The following is a 22770-nucleotide window of genomic DNA, read 5'->3' on the forward strand; positions in this document are numbered from 1 at the left end:
CTGCCATAATAACGCTTAGTTCGCAATTTGACTTACACGGAGAAAAAAGAGACCGGGTTGAGCACGTTTTTAGAATGTTTTAACTGCGTTGGTGCTGAGGCACAGGAAGGAGGGTCCTAAGACTAGGAGCGACTGTCGTCCAGACGAGATAAAAAAATTCTCACCTGTCTTCAGCACGGTTAGGCGAATGAGGTGAGGACAAGATGCGCCTGCCGAAAAAAATGCTGCAACTCTCGTTTCTCCTCGCTGGGGCGCATGCGCAGACGGCCAATTTGTACCTACCCACGCGCAACGGCGGTTCCATTTTGTTCTAAGCGACTGGCAATATGTAGCATTGTAGGAAATGTCTGAGGTTACAAGTAAATGACTGGAAAAAATTCATCGCGTGCAATTTGTATTTCGCGGGAGTGATATTGCCGGTTCCGGTTTGTTGAATGGTGCAGCGTGAATACCTCCGTCATCGGTGAGCGCAAGCTTGATCTAGGTCAGGTAAAGTAAACACATTGTTTGCATTTTGCAAAAGTGCAATCGTACCGTCAAAGTTTTGAAGTAAAAAGTGTAATGTGCGACTGCGAGATACATTCCAAATATTAAAATCAGTGCCATTTCTGATAGTTCTTACTCTGTGGTCTGTGCGCTAGAATTTCGGCTCCGTATCGTTGAATTTACCTACGCTGCATTCACCCATGTACTCATCACTAGATACTAGATAAACAGGTACTTAGCCTTTGAAATTTATTAGAGTCTCGTTCATGCATCATTTCTACTCAGCTGTTCTTCTATTTGAACCGTTTAATAGAGCAGGAACAATATGATTTAAAATACCCCGCTGTGATCCTAAATGTTGTGATGTGCATTCAGGATGTGAAGCGTTATCTCTTCGGAGGGTCAAAATCTATCGAGGGGCCATGAGTGAATATATTTTTGCTACGATAAGATTCATGCATTTAAAACTGTAACCTGAGAACAGTATTCTCTAAGATTAACACTTGTTATATCCCCCAATCGTGTCTGCTCAACATTTGCTTGGTGCGGCACACCGAACTGAAGGATTGCCCATTCCTTTTCAGGTTAAGCGATTAAATCACTTTTTGAATTTGTCTACACTCTGTTATCACTTAGTAAGATCTTGTGTGTTATTTCTTGAAGAATACTGCTCTACTTTTACAGTATAGGAGAGCAGGAACATGATAATTTAATTTGATCCTTGATGTTTTGGTATATGCTGTTGCAATTTAAATCGGCAATTCCCCTCAAGATCAACATTTGTTTACAAGGGGCTATGAGTGAAAATAGTTTTGCAATGATAAGATTCATGTCTTATTATTGTGAATTAGAGCAGTATTCTCTAAGATACCACTCATTATAACTGCCCATCTTGTCTGCTTATCTGCCTGGCTCATGGCACACAAATTTCAAGGATTACCCATCATTTTTCATTTTAAGCGATAACATAATTTTGAGAATTTTTCTAAACTCGCTATCTCTTAATAGAGCTCTCAGACTTAGCTGTCTCTTAGTCTCTATAAAGTTTTTCTTGCCATTTCATAAAATCTAGACTTGAACTTAACAGTTTTCTATTGATAATTGCACACAAGTAAGACATGAAGGAAATTCGCCGCGGCTCAAAAGTTCATGGCTCTTAGATGTTTCCGTTGAACAGCAAGAACCAAGTTAAGTACAAGGGTTCTCAAATTCTTGCATGAATGAAATGATCAGTTTCAAAGGCCTAAGCAACCATTAATTGGACCGAGTTTATCAGAAAGGAATCAACCCACATGTTTTAAAAAACTGAGTTAAGAATGTTTTCGAGTTCCACTAGCCGTCTATTGTCTCCTGTCAAAAATTGAAAGTTGAAAAACAGAAATTAGTTTGTGAAAAGAGGGGTTGAAGTTCTTTTTCCACATTGAGCCTTATGCAGGAATGCAACTTCAAACCTCTTTTTCTCAGTTTCAACATAATGTAGGTTGGTTCCTTTCTGATGAACTCGGTCCAATTAGGACATTAAATTAATACTCAAAGGTAAATTTGCTCCAAACAGATGTAGCAATGGTATTTAGTTTTGAACACTGCAGAACCCTTCGCTTCATGTAGCTTTTGATGTTTGAGAATTCAAAGCACCAGCATGTGTAACATATGATCAGTTTCTCATTTTGAATCTGAACTCAATGCTGGTCAATGAATTCTGACCGTCAAAGTTTTTTTTCCCTCTCCGTTATTCAGCATTAAGAGCATTTAGGGTGTTGAGCCTGATTCTTCAACAGTTTATATTTGAAGGTACGTGGGCTTATATTTTACTTATTTTAATGTGTGTTACAATTTTGTTTCATTTGTTTCTTTGCTTCCTTTCTTAACTTAATTACTTGTGAAGAGAGGTGGGGACCAAAGGATATTTCAAAAAGGATGAAACAAGGATGAAACCATAAAACCACCTCTTCCACTGGTTGCATCTTTCATTTTTGCAGTTTCATCATGCATGAAATTTTTTGGCTCGAACGCAACCTAATATTCATTTGACTTCATACATATGAGTAAGACTACCTAGGGAAAAAGTTGAAGCGCACTGCATTCCTTTACACTCTTGTCTTATTCATGGGTTAAATTGAATATCAGGTAGTGTGCGAGCAAGAAAATTTCATGCTACGCTGTTGGCAGACTCGTAGCATCTTAGACGAAGATAGCAAAATTTCTTGAATTAAGGAAGGAGAGTTCTTAAAATAAGCACGTTACTTGCTCAACCTGAGAAGATAGATAACTTGGTTCAAGCCTTCTGTGGTGCTTAAACCAAGTTGAAAAATCATTAGCCAAGCCATCCATGACTGCTTACATCAAGATTCAGCCGGGTAGCTAATTTTAAGCAGCATGCTTATTTCAAGCCATATGTTTCTTGGAGGCAAATTTAAGATTTTTTCTAGCTTGTTTCAAGCTGATTTTGATATGTTTCAGGCTACTTTTTTTCCAGTGGCATTTAAAGATTAACGTTAGATAGTACTCCTTTTCCAAGCGTGTCAGTAGCTGTTTGATGGCGAAAAAAAAGCCAGAAAATTGTTCTCATTTTATTCAGAAAACCCTGAGAGTATCAAGGCCTTTAATATCCTCAACACCATATCACAGTGCATCAAGAAAATTTAAAGTATATGTAAATTTAAAAGGCTCAAATAAACAATGATTAGTGAAATAATTATTACAACCAAATTCTGAAAAGAATGATCACAATGTAAGAAAGTTTATTCTAAAAAAAAACGTTTATCATGATATTGTGCACATTTGCCTGTTTGCAAAACTAAACTTTTCTGTTTAGTGAAACAATTTATTAGTTGTACTATTCCACAAGAGTTGAAAATCTAAAGACCCCTCAAAAAAAAAAAAAAAAAAAAAAAAAATTAAAAAATTCTCAGCTTCCACAATTTTTAGGGCACCTCCATAATTTGGGCGCGACCGCGCGGTCGAGAACAATTTGCACCTCTGCTCTTCATATCAATGTGGATGACGGAATCATTATGAAAATTTCTGTAGATATTTTAAGTATTGAAGTATAGACTACAAAGATGACAGCCTGACAAAAATCAACCAAAAAAAGAATGTAAGATGCAAATATTATAGTAAAACCTATAAAGCCTGGGGATCATTTATTTTTTAGGAATTTTAACCTCTAGTAAGATGAACTTTATCTAGAAATTCTCTTTCTCATTTGTATTTCCAAAAAATTATTTTCCATTCAACTTTTGTCAAACTTACCTCAAGAATGTAGAGAACTATCCTCAAAAATCGTTTTCGACTTGTTTAGTAGGTAACTCAAGTTATGTCTTTGGAGTTAGAACTAAGTGTACCATCTGATTTAAAAGTTATTTTGAAAGCTCCAAAAGTAATGAATAAAGTAGCAATTTTTAAAGTAAACTTTCCACCAACAATTTTCATACATTTCATTTTATAATTGAGAAAATTATATTAAACATTTATTTTTCTAATTCCAGCTAATCTCTAATGTAGCTTATGTACATCTGTCAAATCTTAAGTCTGTAGCTCAAATCATTTTTGAGATAAGTGTGACTAAAGGTGGGTCAAATTAACAAGTACTTACCTAGATTCGACTTTGTTACCTAGAAACTGCGTCTAAACCGGGTTAAATTTCGCCGGAGGGGAGGGGGGAGGGCTCCTGCATCCCCCTTCTCTGGGGAGCCTCCCCCGCGGGCCCAGGAACGCCTGGGCCCGCGGGGGAGGTCGAAAATCGAGTCAGTGCCAGCGTCAGTGCGGACTGTGCTGATAACAGTCCAAAATGTGCCTGGCGACTTGCAACATTGTGCCTGGCGACATTCGGTACTATGCCCAGCGACATCCGTGCGGAACGTGCTGAGGACAGTCTCGCGGCAGTGCCCATGCACGGACTGGTAGGCATGTTTAAAATCGTCATCCGGGCGACTGTGCTGAGGCACAGCCGCTGTGCGTCAACCCGGTCTCATTTTTCTCCGTTGTAGAGTCCCTTTATACTGAGAGTCAAGACAATGTGAATCCATTTCTGATTGGTTCCCGTATTTTAGGCCTTCACAGTGTCACAAAAACGAATAAAGATTACATTTTCACCGATTGCAAAGATTATAATCTGGAATGGACCAGGGAATTACGGGTTCGGCAAGGAACAAACGGAATGAGAGAAGGAACGGAGAAAGGAATTTGAGAATGGGCCGATCAAAGATTTCAAAAAAACGTTCAATTTGTGTAATCTTTATTCCCGTTTGTGACTCCATGAGGGGATGTTGTCTTGACTCTCAGTATAAAGGGACTCTAATTTGACTCATCGCGTTCTCATGAAATTCATGAGGTTCTTCAGAGTTCTTCATGAGGTTTGAATTCTCGCGTCAAGAAACATCGAATATTTTGGTTCGGAGTTATGCTCAGTACTTGTTGCGCGAATCATGTTCTACGTGTTATTTTGGTTAAGAGACATTTATCAGAATGCTTAACTTCGTACCTTGTCCAGTGGTCCATTCGCTTTGGCAGAGATGGTTCAAGAAATCGAAATTGATATTTCGACGGTAATATCTCTATAAGTGGCGCCTTATAACAGATTTCGAAAGAAGTAAACACGGTGTTAAGATCCGCCGAAACAAAGATGACCTTGGAATTTTTGGTTCAACGCTTTCCAGCGTATATCCTCTCTAGGACAGCTCAGACAGCTGTGGCCGTCGCACAATTCGAAGCCGCGGCGAACGATAAAAACACTTGTTTTTGAATAAATAGATCCGAGCTATATTTAGCTCCGCAAATATGATTTTATTTTTCACCTGTTTTCGAGCGAAGGATGCCGAGATTCGGGTAAATTAAGACTGCGGAAAACGCTGATCATTACGAAGTTTGAATTAGACGAAGTCGGATGGTAGTAATAGTGGGTATTACACTGAAAAAAAAAGTAGCTTGGATCAAGCATGATAATTCTTGAATTTGCCGCCAAGAATTTTCTTTATCTTGCTTTAAGCTGACTTAATCTTGATTCAAGAAAAATAATGCTTGGGTTAAGCAAAAAAGTAGCTTATATTAACCAGCAAAATTCTTGATTTAAGAGGGAATACTTCTTGGCGGCAAATTTAAGATTCTTTTTTTTCAGTGTAGGGTATGGTCGCCGGTCGGGGCGGCTTGAACAAGCGGTTGGAGCTTTTGATGGTATTTCAAGTACTTTATTGAAGCGATATACATTCGGTGTTTAAAACGCCTTTAAATGTGTCGCAGGCAGATGGTCAAATCAACACTTAATCTTTGAAAAAGATCTGGATCTGATCTGGAAAACTACGGGCATTTTTCCTTGAAATTCCTGATACACAAGGTCAAATTGTGCATGAAGTTCTCCGGAAAATTTAAGAAAAAATATTTCGGTACAAATCTCATAAAAAATGCATGTTTTATTATAGAAAATTAGGCAACGTCAGAAGGCTCATACGCCATTCTCCTTTAGGTCGAGCGAATACGACGGGCATACTTATATACTGCCGTGATAGCGAAGAGAGCAGTAAGTGTAACATTTTCGAAATCGAGTTTCCATCAAAATTTGTCGAATCCCTTTCAGATGAAATCACTGAAGTAGCTAAAACAGCGAAATTCATCCTAATTCTATGAAAACGAGACATATGAGAAAGCTGTAAGTGTGCAAAAAATGACCTAGTTTCAGGCAAAACAGCCGTAAGTGACAATATTCCTCCGGAGAGCCAATCAAATCAGTGCTTTCAAGTACAACGCTGCTCTCTTCTGCCAATTTATAACCTGAAAATGTGTTTGTTGTGCACTAACGGCTGTCTTGCCTAACACTAGCCTAACACGAAAATGAAAAATCTCCTTTTAAGGAATTAAAATAACATTGGTGGATTTATGATAATCCAAACTATTTCTAGGGGTGTTTCGTATGATTCGTGGCAATTTGACAAGAACGGAGGCTTTTTTCAATAAAAATTTCCAGTCAGAAGCTTCTGAGCCCGTTTTCTCATACCTTATTTTAGCACTTACTGCTCTCTTCGCTATCACGCAGTACATGCCGTGCTAAGGAAGAACGCCGCATGAACCTTCGTGCGTTGTCAAATTTCTTTCGGCAAAATACGAATTTCCAAAAAAACTTGAGAAAATTTTCCGTCCAATTTTCCAGAGAGTTTTCTTAGCAATGTGATCCAAAGTATCAGAACACTCAAGTAGAAATATTCATTATTCGGCTCAAAAAGTTAATATTCTAAGAGGCGAAATCTGGCGACTCTCGGATGTTCATACGGCGTTTTTCCTCAGCACGGCAGTACTGCCGTACTAAGGAAGAACGCCGTATGAACATTCGAGAGTTGCCAAATTTCCTTCGATAAAATGTTCATTTTTGAGGTTAGTCATGAATATTTCTACTCGAGTCTTCTGATACTTCCGATCACATTGCAAAGAAAATTCTCTGGAAAATTGGACGGAAAACTTTCTCGAGATTTCTTGGAAATTAGTGTTTTGCCGAAAGAAGTTTGGCAACGCACAAGGTTCATGCGGCGTTCTTCCTTAGCACGGCAGTACATGCCGTGATAGCGAAGAGAGCAGTAAGTGCAAAAATGATGGTATGAGAAAACGGGCTCAGAAGCTTCCGACTGGAAATTTTTATTGAAAAAAGCCTCCGACCTTGTCAAATTGCCACGAATCATACGAAACACCCCTAAAAACCGTTGGAAAATAGGACGGAAAACTTTTTCAAGATTTCTTGGAAATTAGTGTTTTATCAAAGGAAATCTGGCAACGCCTGAAGGTTCATGCGGCGTTTTTCCTTAGCACGGCAGAGTACAAGCGATGCATGGGAGATAGCGAGTGTCTCCAAAACCGAAACCGGATTCCCACGAGGACTCAGGAGTCGCGTTTGGCGACCTCGCGGGTCACGCGACCCACCACGAGCCACGGGCCGTTGCAGCGCCAAGAATGCGCCCCGGGGCGCTTTGTAAATCCTGCGCTAACGATAACTGCAGCGACTGCATAAACGGCTGCGGGAGGGGTGGGGATCGATGAATGGGCCCGCGTCAATGAATGAACGGTGGCCCGCGGGAGGGGGAGGAGGGGCGTGAGTAAGCTGCTCGAGAAAGCGGGCGTGGCGCAACGGAGTGCGGGTTGCATACCCGCAAGGATCCGCGGCCTCCGGACCGGTTTGCCAAATCGACGGGAAATTCAAGTAAATGTTCCGAAGATTGTAACTAGTCCTAGGTTAAAATGGAGATGTTGCATGTGTGAGGAATTTGCGATTTGACTGTTGATTCTCATGTAAAAGTTCGCGAGAAACACGATGGTGCCACTGGTTTTCTCTGAAATCAACTCCCAAGCTCAAAAAAAGCTCTCAAGTTGAGGCCAAAATGGAGGGGTTATCCCACGCTGTCCTGAGAGTCCACCTCTACATCAAGACAAACTCTCCATGCAAAGATAGGGAACAAATACATTAGCAGGGTTGCCGTGTTTTCAGTTTTAGAGTCCCCAAATAAAATGGCAGCCCTGTCAATGTATATGCTCCCTATCTTTGCATGGAGAGTTTGTCTTGATGTAGAGGTGGACTCTCAGGATAGCGTGGGATATCCCCTCCATATTGGCCTCAACTTGAGAGCTTTTTTGAGCTTGGGAGTTGATTTCAGAGAAAACCAGTGGCACCATCGTGTTTCTCGCGAACTTTTACAGAAGAATCTACAGTCAAATCGCAAATCCCTCACACATGCAACATCTCCATTTCTATAGCAGCAGTCCGTGACAATGGTGATATTAAAAACATACGAGAAAAAAACGGGAAAAAGGCTAAAAAGTAGACATAAAAACAAGAGACGTTTCGACTTAAAACTGAGCCATTTTCAGTCGGAAGAATAAAAATAAAATATAAAAATTTGAAAAAGAAACCTGCAGACTACATGCAACTAATCCCCTGTGCTGCCGTGCTAAGGAAAAACGCCGACTGAGCCCTTAGACGTTGTCGGATTTCCTCCAATAAAGACCGAATTTACTGGGGAAACTTTTAATTTTTTTCCAAAATTTTGAACACTTTTGTTCGCAACGGAAATTGATCTAAAATATCTGAGGACTTCTAGGAATTATGTGAATATAACTTTCTTCAAAAATGCATGTTTCACGTGGGGAAATTTGGAAACTATTTAATAGAATCTTGTTAGACTTTCCCGTATAAGTACAAAGGTTTCTGTTGCTTATTTATTGGTATCAAATATATATTACATGCATTGTACATCTGTTTGTATCCAAGTGAAATTTTTTGAGGAGAATTATTACCAAAGCTGAATTGCAAATCAAGCCTTGCAGACGACAGGACCCTTGTTGTGAAATTAAATTGTATCCCTTTTAACTTACACGCATACACTGGAGAAAAAAAGTACAATAATTTATACCGAGGAGTACGGTGCGCAGTAATACGGTTACCTGCACCGTACTCTCGGTCATGTGAACCGCAGGGTGCGGGAGTGCGAACCGAGCCGTGAGAGGCCGCGGCTTACTTGACCGAGGTTCTTCCGTGGAAAAAATTCCACGGTGGTACGGTTCACATTACTGCACATCTCGGCTTTTCACTCGGGTGAAATCGGAAACGTTCGGGTGAACAAATTTAAAGTTCGGTTTCTAACCGTCTTTGAGCAAGTGAGTGGGTACGGCCAGCTTTCCACGCGTGAGAATGGCGTGGGCTTTGAATCCGATCGTGGAAATGGAGTGAATAATTTCAATCACAAGTGCATATAAGTATAATGATATTTGAATTTGCCGCGTGTGGTCCGAGCCGGCAACATTTGGACAGCTGGAGCTGGGTGAGTGAGAAATGTGCACCGTCTATCAATTCTGTTCTCTGTGATCATCCTCCTTTGTTATCAGCCACGCTTGTGCAGTGTCGAATGCTTCATTTTATCTCAAATCAACTCTCATATCCCTGAATAATTAAAAAACAGTGCTGAGTTTTTGTATTTGAAACTCTGAATTGTGTGTCTCATGGCTTATCAGTTACTTAAAGTACTCAGGAACGTCCATTTAGGCACCTCTGTTTCATCAACCTTGTGCCTCCAGGATCAAGTTCGGCACTCGTTGTAATTTGTGATTTCTATTTCTTCCAAAGCCATGGTAACGAAGTGAGAATGTTAACGTATCTATACAAAAAGGAGACTATCTTCTTCCGAATCAGTTCTACAGAGTGTGCTTTTCTCACGTAACCGAACGTCACAGATCCAGCTTGTCTCGTTCCAATGATTTTGTCTAACAATTGAAGTACATATGTTTCTCAGGTACCCACCTACAGTTTTCAGTAATCCCCTTTGTTCTTTTTAGTTAGTTTTCTTGTTTGATGAACCTGCTCTCCTGAATTTAATAGGAGTCTGATTCAGAGAGATACATGAGCCCATTGGTATAACCTCAAAACATCTTCCTCCTTAAAGAGTAATTGATAGCTGTATGACTTTTTAAACAAATTACTCAGCTGATTGCATCTTGCAGTCTCAGTATTTGTTTGAAAATTTAGCAGTGTTGATTCATCTATTTCACCCAATAGTTGCAGCCTCACTACTTAAGCTTACGCTCTTACCTTAAAGATTGTGCAATTATTGTCAGGTGCGCGCACAGTGAGTTGTTGCTTAAATGCATGTTACCTCTACATATGGACTTTCATCTTATAATTTTTGAAATGAAAATCAGTGGTGCATCTATTATTTAATGAAAGGCGAATGAAAAAAAAACAAACCAGAAAGTGTAGTGTACTCAAGAGATTCACATCCAACTCTGCAGAAAATTCATACCTTCTGATTCAATCGCAAAAATTGTCTGGTGAGTCAGTGTTTTATTTTATTCTCCGTTTCAACACCATCCATGTTCTCTGCAATTGTGACCGATCAGGATATTCTCACATTTTATTTTATTAACGACTCTAGTGCTCTTTGCAGGGAGAATTAGTTTTAGCATACCTACATTGAATGTCTTATGCCCATCCAACTTCATATTCTAACAAGAACTAGATATTATAATAAGTTGTGCAGTTCTGTAAACCTTTCTTGATACTTAAGTTTTAAAATGGTGTATGCAGAATTTGTATTTGTATTTCATGAGAGTGATCTTTAATCAGTTCTCTTCAAGCAAGTTTTCTCACTGACTTGAATAGAGATACTGTTCCTTGCATGAACCAATCATTGCTCCTAGACCTAATGAGGTATTTTTTTTATTTTTCAATCGTGCTTAATTCTTGTTTAGAGAGATGTGTATGTGTCAAAGGCAAATAGTCAAATTAGGCATTTTATCAAATACCTAGGCGGATTGTCAAATTTTCAGATGTTGCGAGGTTTCTTATGTTTTCACAGAGACCTCTCGAATTTCCAATATTTAAAGTGTGAAAATCCATTAAAGTACAGACTGTTATTGCCTTTCCTATTCAAAAATGCTCCTCACATTTCTTCAGCTGTCCAAATTGTGAAATAAGTTTATTTTATTAAATGCTGTGTATTTTGAGATAAATGTGCAATCTAGGACTAGAAATAACTCAGGTATTTATCATTGTATGAAGCAAATTTCTACAGAGAATTCCTTCCCACATGATCAGAGCATTATTTTGTCTACAGTTAGTAAAATAATCAGAATTTCAGTCTAAGTGAAAATATTTGACCATTTGCCTAGGCATTCAACCAAATGCCTGATTTGACTATTTGCCTTCAACATATGCACCTACAACGACCGATCAGCGATTCAAAATTGGGAGGAACTGAAGTTACTTGGGAATTTAAAAAAAAAATGAATTTAAGGAAAATTAGGAAAAATTAATAACCAGCTTTTTCTCTCCCTGCACTGTTTTTCATGCCGAACACCAGATCATTTTCCAAATTAAATTTTAGGCTTCATGGCATCGATTTTGATTAAAATTTGCTGTGCTGTCTGACTAAATATTTTCAAAATTATGACACAAGAGCCCCGCTTTTGAAGGTCCGAATGTCTTTTTTAGCCTCAAATAGTGACCGAGGGAGGTCTCTTCATTTTTCATTTAAATTTCTCTCAGGTATTAAAATAAACAATGTGACTTTATTATTGCAAATTAATACATGAAGTCGAGAGATTTAATGAAAGGGGGGGGGGGGAGAGATGATTCCAAATTCCCCTCAATAGAAGACAATATCCCATGTATCCTCTGGGAGGGATGCAAAAATCCCTGTTGGTCTTAGCAGGACCAACGGGGATTTTTGCATCTCTTCCAGAGGGTACATAGGATCTTTTCCTCTAAAATTTAAATCATTTCAGCAGCAAAAAATTGTAACTTCATCTCTTTTGAATGAAGAAACTATTTATTTTTGTAGTTGCAGCGAAAATTTATGATAGCTGTTACTAATACTGAAAAATTCAGTCATTGGAGGGGGGGCCATCCGGAGCCCCCCCCCCCCTCCTGCCCCAGCAGCTACGTCACATCGCCCTACCCTTACCGGCGCACCCCTAAAAACGTCGGTAACGCAAACCGCACCACCCCGGTTGTGCAAATCGCAGTTCGGTAGCAGGAACCGAGAGTTCGGTACCCTGAATCGGGAATCTCGGTACCCCGAACCGAGAAGTCTGGTAGTAGCTACCGAGGATATACTGTAGTGTAAACCGAAACATTCGGTGTTCAATATCGGCCGTACTGTGCGGTACGTGCTAACGCACTGCGGTTCTCCTGACCGTACTTTTTTTCTCAGTGTACCCCTCAAATAAACTTTTCGTACAGCACGAATGAGTTATAGTGTACATGAGTTATAGTGTCTCCGATACTATCTTCGCTCGATCATCTCTTCAAATTTCATGACGGGGTATCCTCACTAGATTTGACACTGCTCGGCGGGGTTCTACGGTTTTCTATCCTTATTGTCCCGACCTTTTAAATCCTGTCGTCCGTACCAGCTCCCTTTTCCTAGATGAAGTGGAAGCGTCGGGCTCCTGATCAGGGGAGGCGTGCTTTCCAGTTGTGCGGGCGGAGTGGTTTCGAGGACTATCGGGGGAGTGACATCCAGAGGGGTCGGAATTTGCATCACATCTTTCAAAACTCTTTTCTTCTAACCATTTCATGCCCTCTTCTGGATTTATCTTGAACAAATCTGTAAATTTGGTGGGATCAAAATTCCTTTCTCCCAGGTACCTAATTAAAGAAGGGCTGATCACGCATTTACATTTCTTGTCCTTGAAATCTCCCTCCAAAATTGGCGCGGCAACACCAATGTTAACCCATCCATGTTTCTCGTGACACTCAGCTCTGCATTCCTCATAGGTCGTAGCACATCTTTTAAAACCCTTTTCTTCTAACCATTTCATGCCCTCTTCTGGATTTTTCTTGAACAAAGTTTCAAAGTCGATGGCCCAGGTTCCATGCTCGTTTTCACGCCCCAGCTTTACCAGGAATGCAATGAAAGGGTGGAAGATAATGCATTCGCATTTCCCATCCCTTAAATGACCGTCCATAATTGGAAAGGAATATGACCCATGGGGAATGTGCCAATGTCCATGTTTTTGGTGACACTCTTCTTTGCAATTCGATTGGCGTGAGTCCTCCTTTTTAGGGGGAGATGGAGGTGATGAAGGTGAACTTGAAGTAAAGAACGGAAGTCGAAATTTGAGGTGCTTTTTAGTTTTACTGGACGAGTGATTTCCATTGTTGCTGGAGGAGTGCTTTCCAGTTGTGCTGGAGGAGTGCTTTCGAGTACTGTCGGGGGAGTGACATCCAGAGGGGTAAGGGTTCGTAGTACATGTTTTAAAACCCTGATTCTCTAACCATTTCTTGCCCTCTTCTGGATTTTTCTCGGACACATTTTTCAAGTCGACGGCCCAGGTTTCCTGCCCCTTATTATGTCCCAGTTGTTCCAGGACTTCAATCAAAGGTTGGGAGATTACGCAATGGCATTCCGTGCCCTGCAACTGTCCATCCGTAATTGGATACCATCCAGCAAAGAAAACGTACCCATGTGTTTGGTGACATTCTGATCTGCATTGTGCCTTCGCACGCTGCTTTTCCTCCACTTCAGACGGAGTTGAAGATGATGGAGGCGGCTTTTCGGTGTTGGACGAGGAGTAAAAGACGGGGGAGTGCTTTTCAGTTGTGCTGGAGGAGTACTTTTCAGTTTTGCTGGAGGAATGCCTTCCAGTTTTGCTGGAGGAGTGCTTTTCAGTTCTTCTGGAGGAGTGCTTTCCAGTATTGTCGGAGGAGTGATTTCCAGTGTTGCTGTGGGAGTGCTGTACACGAGGCTGAAGGTTTTTATGAACGACTCTAAAACCGTGTGCTATTAACCATTTCATACCCTCTTCTGAATTATTCTCGAACAATTCTTTAAATTCGGTGGCCTTACCCGTGATCTTCTCCACGGCGTCCATCAAATTTACGTGCATTACGCATTCACATTTCTTGTCCCCGAAACGTCCATCCAACATTGGTGAGACACCTAGACTTTTATACAGAACGTGTCCGTGTTTATTGTGGCACTCTCTTAAGCATTCCTGACGGGTCGTGGGCTCTGAAAGGGATCGAAGTTATGAAACATTACAACCATCGTCCACGGGAGAGTTGATATATGAAATTGAATGGATGACATGAAAATAAACCTGGAGCCGAGTTGCTTTGTTTTACTTCATCGATGCTCATTTCACTATTACGAAAAAAAAAACACCTTACGGATTTTTTTCGGTGAGGAAACGTTATTTTTTTACATGACGATTAATATTTGAGTCGTTGATACCATCACTTGCAGGTGTGCAATAGGGAATCTTTTAACACAATAAACGCCTAAGAACGTCAAAGAAAACCAGAATGATAGTTTTTTAAAGTCTACAATTAAATAAAATGAATTGGTACAATTGTCTTCCTTGTATGTATTCATCATTAATTCATACTTTTATAGATATCTGTTGTTTGTGTTCTTTTTAAGAGGGCTGTAATTTTATGAACTAACAAGGTCTGTTAGATTAGAAACCGGATTTTGGTCAAAACTAGCCCACAATGCGTCCAAATTACGTTTTCTTGAGCTTTCCTGATAGCTGAAAATATATTTAAGAACGCTACGTTCACAAATTCGAAAAATCCTGATTAATCCTGATTAGCTTCGTTGGTATGTGGCTTGAAGTAAGGGAACCTCAAGGGTGTTTTGCGATTTTTATGTTTGACCGAACTTGTCTCTTTTTTCGGTCTTGCACTACATTTTTCAACCCACAAGGATGATTGGAGTTTCGTCTCCATATCGTAGCCGTACACTGAAGTATCGTCACCGAAAATTATCCTATCCAAAAATGTAGGATCATTGTTGGAACGTTCAAGCAGCTAAAAGGAAATTAACATTTGGTTGGATTTTCGTTCAACGGACAACAATCAAGAGGCAAGTGTACCTGAAACTCGATGTGTGTCTACATATTCTATCAAAATTGTACGTACAGAGCCTTCAGAAATATTACTCTGTTCAAAAAGCTCGAAATGACCATTTTCGAGCACTTTTGCCCGCACTTCTTCCACGTGACAAATGTCAGTTGCCGTTGAGGGTCGATTCCCATGCTCCTCATCTTTGACGAACTCCTGACCAGTTTTGAATCGTTTAACCCATTCAAAACAGTGGGAACATCTCATTCAATGATCATGGTAAACTTTACTTAGCATATGCCAAAAGTTTCGGTACAAGGTATACCGAGTTTAAAACAAAATTTAATGTTGAATCTTTGCTCTATCAGTGATCGCATCATGAAAATCGCAAAACGCACCTGACTTACTCGTATTCAAGATGACACAGAATAAACACTGATCAAAATAAAAAAACAAGCAGAAAAATCCAACATGAATATGTTGGAAAAGCGTGCCGAATAACTAAAATGTTGGACACATACCTACTATTTTCACGTCTTTGTTATTTGCATCAATTGGTACTTTTCGCTAAATTTGGGAGAAAATATTGATTCATGAACGTTAAATGTAAATTGATTTTAAAGATTCCGTCCAATTATCTTGATTTTAAGCTGATATGCGGCATTTCGCACGACCGTGATTTGGGCGAACTGCCGTGCATCGAAATCGCGTTGAGTTAATCTCTTTGGATTTCGAACTGTAACTTCTCTCCTATTCGGCCGATTTTTACAAATGAGGTCTCTTTTTATTTGTACTTTAACGGAAAGTAAGGAAAAACTCGCTAAATAGACGGAAAACAATTTTTGTGAAAATTTGGTGGATCCTGGCGTCACGGTGAATGGTTAATCGGGCGTGGAAGATAATAGGTTCGACGAGGCGACCCTCTCCTCGCCGTCTTTTATTGCCTTGCTCGAAACCTGACACCCAAAGCTATATCGGGAGATAACTGCAGTGGTTTGAGTAGATTTCTGCAGGGACCACGGTTAGTACATGGTATAAAGAGTCACGAGGCTCATCACAGATTGCACTTGCAGTGCAAGACGCTCATTGGCTAAACAGTTTTGGCGGGGAAGAAGGTTCTAGAGTTGAGTCCTCCGAGCGTAAGAAAGCTTCTATGAGGTTTTTGTCAAATGAAATAATACGGTTTTGACAGGAAAATGTTCTCAAGGGTTCCCAATTAGCAGTTCAGTCGGTTTTTTGGTAAGAGACCATCAGGGCTTGACAGTATAATGGTTCAAAGACAAGAAAACGGGTCCGAGGAAAAAAACAAGCAGTTCCAACGCCCAAGCGATGGAGGGCGCTTCTTTGACAAAGCATATAACTACCAACTTACGTACCCGAAGACTATCGTAGATGGAATTTATTGTGGGAACCTTTAACCGCAAAACCCTTCAAAACTTCAGATCGACCGCGATAAACTGAAACTATCCACAAGCACTTTGTGATGAATTTCAGTTGACGGTGAATGGAAACAAAAAGCATGCACTGTAAATCAGACGACGGGAAAGAGCGGCGGAACCTCTAAAGCTGGTGCGTCAACGCGATCTAGCGGACAGCGGTGTCGCGACGCGACGCCGCGAGGTAGGGCGCGCAGGTCGCGGGGGAGCGGGGCCGCGTGAAGAGGAGTTCAGTAGTGGGGAGGGGAAGCGCGGGTCGCGGGGAAGAGAGGGACCGGCCGGCCGGCGGTGACATCGGCGCTGGCTGGACCCATATTCATGGCGTGAACACTGCCAGGCCATAGAATAATAAGCTTTATTATTCTATGGCCAGGCAGCGCTAATATCTCCGCTAACTGGAGTTGGGGGTCCTTATTCATTCTCTTGGTCCATGACATAACCTTAAACCTTCCGCTCAATGCCGCAAACAGCTGACGTGTCGATGCTGCGCCAAGAAAATGAACCAATCACAAAGTAGCACAGTAATACGTCACTAAAATGAAGAGATCACGTGACTGTTCGTAATATTTTCAAATCGATCTGAAAGTACTGCCTTGGATATAAGTATTTAAAGCATAAGGAGGCCCTAAAATACTTTAATCAGGTAATACGTCCGTGCGAGATTGTTATGCTTAAAAGCAAAACATTTCACGAAAACTTTTACGAATACCAGATGCAGAAAATAATCCAATTTTCCCGGGTGTACCAGAATGGCGTCATTACCCATAAGGCAAAAGGGCATGTAGTATAGTACATGTTACATCGGGGGAGTCGAACGGTTGGAAAGGGCGCATCTGGTACCCAGAAGCGCCCAATATTTGGACGGCCCGTTGAATAGCATCGGTTGATCGGTGTGCTGTACTATGGTACATCCGAGTGATTTCAAAAAGCGAGCCCTGCTGGCACGCTTAAAAATCTGTGAACGTAGCGTTCTTAAGTATATTTCCAGCTATCAGGAAAGCTCAAGAAAACCTAATTCGGACGCATTGTGGGCTAGTTATGACCAAAATCCGGTACTTTTACTGTTTTTTCAGATAAGAATACCACTTTTATTGGTAATCAATTCCCGGTAATTTTGCCATTTCATCTCGGTAATTCTACCACAGTCGATAAAAAATATTGGCGTTTTTACCGGGGATCAGTAAAATTACCGAGAAAGTCAAAAATTTTACGGAGATTTCTCGGTAAAATTACCAATTCCATTAATGGTAATTTTACCAAGAAAAATCTGGGATCAAATAGAACCCTGAATTCTTGGTAATTTTACCCTTTTCTTGGTGAATACACCGAGATTTTTTTTTCGGTGCGCCCTAACGTCAGAGATGCGACAATCTGTGGAACGTCGCTGTCTGTTTCGAGACTACCAACAGCTCGAAATAGCCCAATGGATGAAGAAATAAAAACCTTAACTCTTAAACTCAATTGGCAAGTCTTTTGTCAAAATTATTATCCTAAAAAAACTTCGATCCAGACCTGGACAATCTTGCCAATAGAGAATTTGGAGGTGTCTGAAATTTGATAAATTTCGTGTTCAAGTGGAAACTACTGAGTGAACTGAACACGAGGATACCCTTGGCTCATGAATTGAACAATTATTAGAGAAGATATAACAAAAGTATCTAATTTGACAAAATACATGTGTTTAAATGGGGAATGCCGCCTGATGTCACTGGTCGGTGCATTTTCTCACTTTTAAATCTGTTTTTATGCTATTTCCCATATCAGAAAAAAATTATAAAAAATACTGTGACATCAGCTCTTTAAGCACATTCAAATGAACCGATAAAAAATTTGCAGGCAAATTCTCCATTCGATTGAATTGATTTTGAGTAATATTCAATGAGGCAAATGAAGTTTTAAACCACTGATCTTCGAACTTGTATACGAGTTTCGATTTTCCGCGAATTTTTTCAAGAACTTTCATTACTGGACCTGAGGACGCAGGGAACATCAGACCGAGTTAATGATTCTCAACTGGTGAAAACATGTGACGCTTTTTTTTTCGGGAAAAGGCAATAAACAGGGTGTCTACTAAAACAGGCTGACCAAAAATCAATACTTTTACGGTACTTTTTCAGTATATTTCCAAGAAATTCAGTACCTCCTCAACATAAGAATTCAGTATACTCTTACAGTACCTCACATTGACGAGATTCGAAAAATGTCAAAAATTTGAATTTCTCGCTCAAATTGCGACAAAAATGACACCCTCCCCCAAAAAATGAACACAATTCCAGATCTTCTTGCGGAATTTCCGCACTTTTTCAGAACTTCCGGACCGGCCTCAAAAAATCCGTACTATTTCCGGACTTTCCGACAATTCCGGACTTGTAGACACCCTGCAATAAAGCTCATTGTGTATCTTCGAGTCTACTAAAACAGGCTGACCAAAAATCAATATTTTTACAGTGCCTATTTAGTTTATTTCCAAAAAATTCAGTACCTCCTCAACAGAGACATTCAGTACTTTTTCAGTGCCTCCTATTGACGAGATTCGAAAAATTCCAAAATTTTGAATTTCTTGCTCAAATTGCGACAAAAAAATTCCGGACCTTCTTGCGGAATTTCCGCGCTATTTCAAAGCTTCCGGACCGGCCTTAAAAAATCCGTACTATTACCGGACTCTCCGAAAATTCCGGACTTGTAGACACCCTGAGATAAAGCTCATTGTGTATCTTCGCGGCGCAATTTCCCGCTTCGTCAATTGCGATTATTGATCGCCTATTTGAGGCGCGAGCGCAGCGTTTGCACACTGCAGTTTTTACGGTCGCCCGTGACGCAAAATTTCAATTACGCGCCAACTGCACAAGTGCACAGGTGTGCATGCTGCACGCGCGCCGTTGCCTGAGCCGCGGCGTCACGGAGCTGACAGATGCACCCGAAAGATGCAATTAAAATACTCGTTCGATTTTGCCGAGACGGAATTTTGCTCATCCGCGGGGGCACGGCAGGCTGCCGTGTTCTGCACGAGATGGGCCTACTATGCCGTGCTAGGAAAAAACGCCGTAAGAGCATTCAGGCGTTGCCAAATTTCCTCCGCTAAAATGCGGATTTTCAAGGAAACTGTTGGATATTTTGCTTAAAATTTGTCCGACCCTATCGGAAACAATTTAAGGTGATTCGATGGACGCCATATTTCGTGTCAGAACGGCATGCGATATATCGCACCAATTGGTTCCATTTTCTCAGCTACTCGTCCTTTTTCTCCAATTTTGAGATCGCAATTCTGTTGTCCAGAGACTAAAGCACTCACCAATTTTAACAAAGAAATTCAACGTAATAAAGGCGTGGTTTTTTCACAGAGAAAACATCGCATTCGATACTGATATCGAAACTGCCCTCGAATGCGATATTTTCTCTCCAAAAAAAAACCACGCCTTTATTACGTTGAATTTCTTTGTTAAAATTGGTAAGTGAGTGCTTCAGTCTCCTGACAACAGAATTGCGATCTCAAAATTGGAGAAAAATGACGAGTAGCTGAAAAAATGGAATCAATTGATGTGATATATCGCATGCCGTTCTGCATGACACAAAATATGGCGTCCATCGAATCACCTTAAAATTTGTCAAATCCTAATGGAAAAAATTTAATCTACAAATTCAATGAATAATATCAGGGTTTCCACAAAATTTAGAAAATCCTGATTTCTCTGACACATTTTGGTGGAATTCCCTGACAATTGAAGATTATGACGGATGGTTAAGAAGGCATAATTGAAAATAGTTCAGGTAAAATGTGTTGTTCGAAACCTCAAACCCATTCTAGAAAGCAAATGAAAGTGATTTAACAAATGTTCCCTGACATTCTCGTCATTTCTGTAATTTCCTCTGACATTTCCCGGTTTTCCCTGACTTTTTAAAATTCCCTGACATTTCCCGGTTTTCCCTGACTGTGGCAATCTTGCTTCAGGCGTTGCCAAGTTTCCTTCGATAAAATACGGATTTTCAAGGAAACTGTAAGACATTTCTCTTAAAATGTTTCATACCATTTTGGAAACAATTGGACGTAGTTCTGTCAAACGAAACTAAGCGCCATCAGGAGAGAAAGGGAGAGGGGGGCTTGGATTGGCGGCGGAATTGGGCGTCGGGCTCATTCCGTCCTATACTCGCAATGCTTTTCCATTGCGCTTAGTTCCGTTTGACAGAACATGCTATTCGGCATTCTAAATTCCTCAAAAGGAACTCAAGTTGGCGCTTAGTTCCGTTTGACAGAAATACGTCCAATTTAATCTAAAATATCTGAAAATTTCAAGAAATAAAATGCATAACTTACCTCAGAAATACCCGGTTTATACCGGGAAATTTGGCAACTATTGATGGTCCATACGGCGTTGTTCCTTAGCACGGCAGTTTTCCACACGAGTGAAAAACTTTTGGTGAAGAGAATCGCGCGGAAATTCGCACGTGATTTGATCATCATGTTGTATATCGATGGCTCAAGTGCAGTGGCGTGGCGTGCTTTGCGATATATCGATTGTTAAGCCATTTAAACCCATAGAAAAGGATCGATAAACAGGGTGTTCGCAGCAAACACCTTAATAATCGATTTTTTACCTTAGGTTTAAATGGCATAACAATCGATATATCGCAATTCACGCCACGCCACTGCAGTCAAGTGCAAAACCACGTATCTCCGCTTATGATGTTGCAGACTTCCTGGCATATTTTATTTTTGCTTTGGAAAAATAGCCAACAAATGTCCTGAAAACTCACATGCTTTTCCATCTCAATCAGGAGAGTGTTCTGCTTAAATTTCAAGCTCTGAAATTGGTTTGTTTCTATTGGAAAATATAAAATAGGAGCCGGAATTTTGAAACACTGCAATCGACATACGTGGCTCTGCAGTTTGGTCATCGATATATACTGGGGAACAACTACTGAGTGATGTGTGCCGCCAAGAACAAATCATTTTAAAGTAGTAAATAAAAGGTGATTTATGATTTACCTTGCCACGATTTCATTCTGAGAATAAGATTAGTTGAGAAGGCTGTTGTTCTCTTACCTAAAACAGAAAAAAGAAAAATATTAATTACAGTCATTTAAAACCATTTTTAGGAATTCAAAGGACCGTGTTTCACAACAACGCATAGAGCCGCATTTTTGAACCGAGAACTTAAAGTTGGAAATCTTATTCCTCCATATGACTCAATGATATACACTAAATAGAACGACTATTCTCAAGTTCAAAATTTTTTTTCTCGGCTAGGAATTTTTGGCAGGAGAAAATATGTATCTAATTGAATTCAAGACTCCTTCGAACTCATTTCTTTTAATAAAGCGATTTGATGTGTTCCTGTTAAACTAAGTTCATTGGACACTAAAGATATAGAATTCCCGTAAATTTTACGGGGAAAACTGAAATTTGACTATTTTGAGTACTGTTTTGCCGTCCTAAGGAGGAACGTCGTATGAGCCTCCAGACGTTACCAAATCTTCTTCAATAAAAAACGAATTTATTGGAACAATTTTAAATATTTTTCTTCCGATTTTCAAGACCATTTTGTTCGAGATTTGATAAAAAATATCCGGAAATTTCAATGAGAAATATTAATAACTTTCCTCAAAAATACATCTTTTATCCGGGAAAATGCGGCAACTGTCGAATGTTCATACGACGTTTTTCTTTAGCACGACAGTGCTGTCATAAGTATTTTGCCAGTAAAGGAAGGAAAGAGAATTATCGAATACCCAGTGGCGTGGCGTGAATTGCGATTTATCGATTGTTATGCCATTTAAATCTATGGTAAAGAATCGATTATCAAGATGTTCCCTACGAACACCCTGTTTATCGATTCTTTTCCATAGGTTTAAATGACGTAAAAATCGATATATTGCAATGCACGCCACGCCAATGATCGAACCCATCCGTTTCCTGCCGAGAAAACTCGCGATAAAAAGGAAACTTTTGTGGGTTGGTCCAGGGCCGGATTAAGGGGGTGACCAGATAGGCCGTGGCCCATGGCGGCAAAGTGGCAAATTTTGCACTTTTTTGGAATGTAGGTATAAAAATAATCGGATTCAGAAAAAAAAAATTCTCAATGAGAAAAGGGGACAAAATCTCTCTTTCCTGAGAGTACAGTAATTTCTAATTTTGTCGTTTTTCGGTGATACAAAGAGACAGCATCTTCAATGGGCCTGTTGCATGCAAGAGATACAGCCGTATAAATAGACTTTTTAGAGGTAAAATGACACGAAAATTACGATGGTCACGTTAAGAAAGTCTGAAATACACTCCTTACTGAGCAATTTGCATTGTTAGGAACGCGCTTTTTCAAATTTCCCGCGTCTGGGGGCAGTTTTCTAACGGAAACAAGTAACGGAAACTCGCGGCTATTTCCGGTCAACTAAAACTGACAACATAACCTGAAAATCGGAGATCGTGATATCGTGAAATGAAATGTAGAAGGATTGCGTTGTGGCATTGGATATTTAAAAGTTGATTAATTTAGTTACCGCGTAAAGCGTATATGGACCACTATGAGAGATCACGTT

At 40.1% G+C, this 22770-nt stretch overlaps 1 protein-coding gene across 2 annotated transcripts in view; it reads right to left on the reverse strand.

Moving 5' to 3' along the window:
* The window catches only part of LOC109030344 (serine/threonine-protein kinase Sgk2), a 165448-nt gene that overhangs the window by 117150 nt on the left and 25528 nt on the right, over positions 1–22770 (reverse strand). The gene's annotated exons all lie outside the window — the stretch shown is intronic.

The sequence above is a fragment of the Bemisia tabaci genome, chromosome 9, assembly GCF_918797505.1.
Source record: "Bemisia tabaci chromosome 9, PGI_BMITA_v3".
Classification (NCBI taxonomy): Eukaryota; Metazoa; Arthropoda; class Insecta; order Hemiptera; family Aleyrodidae; genus Bemisia; species Bemisia tabaci.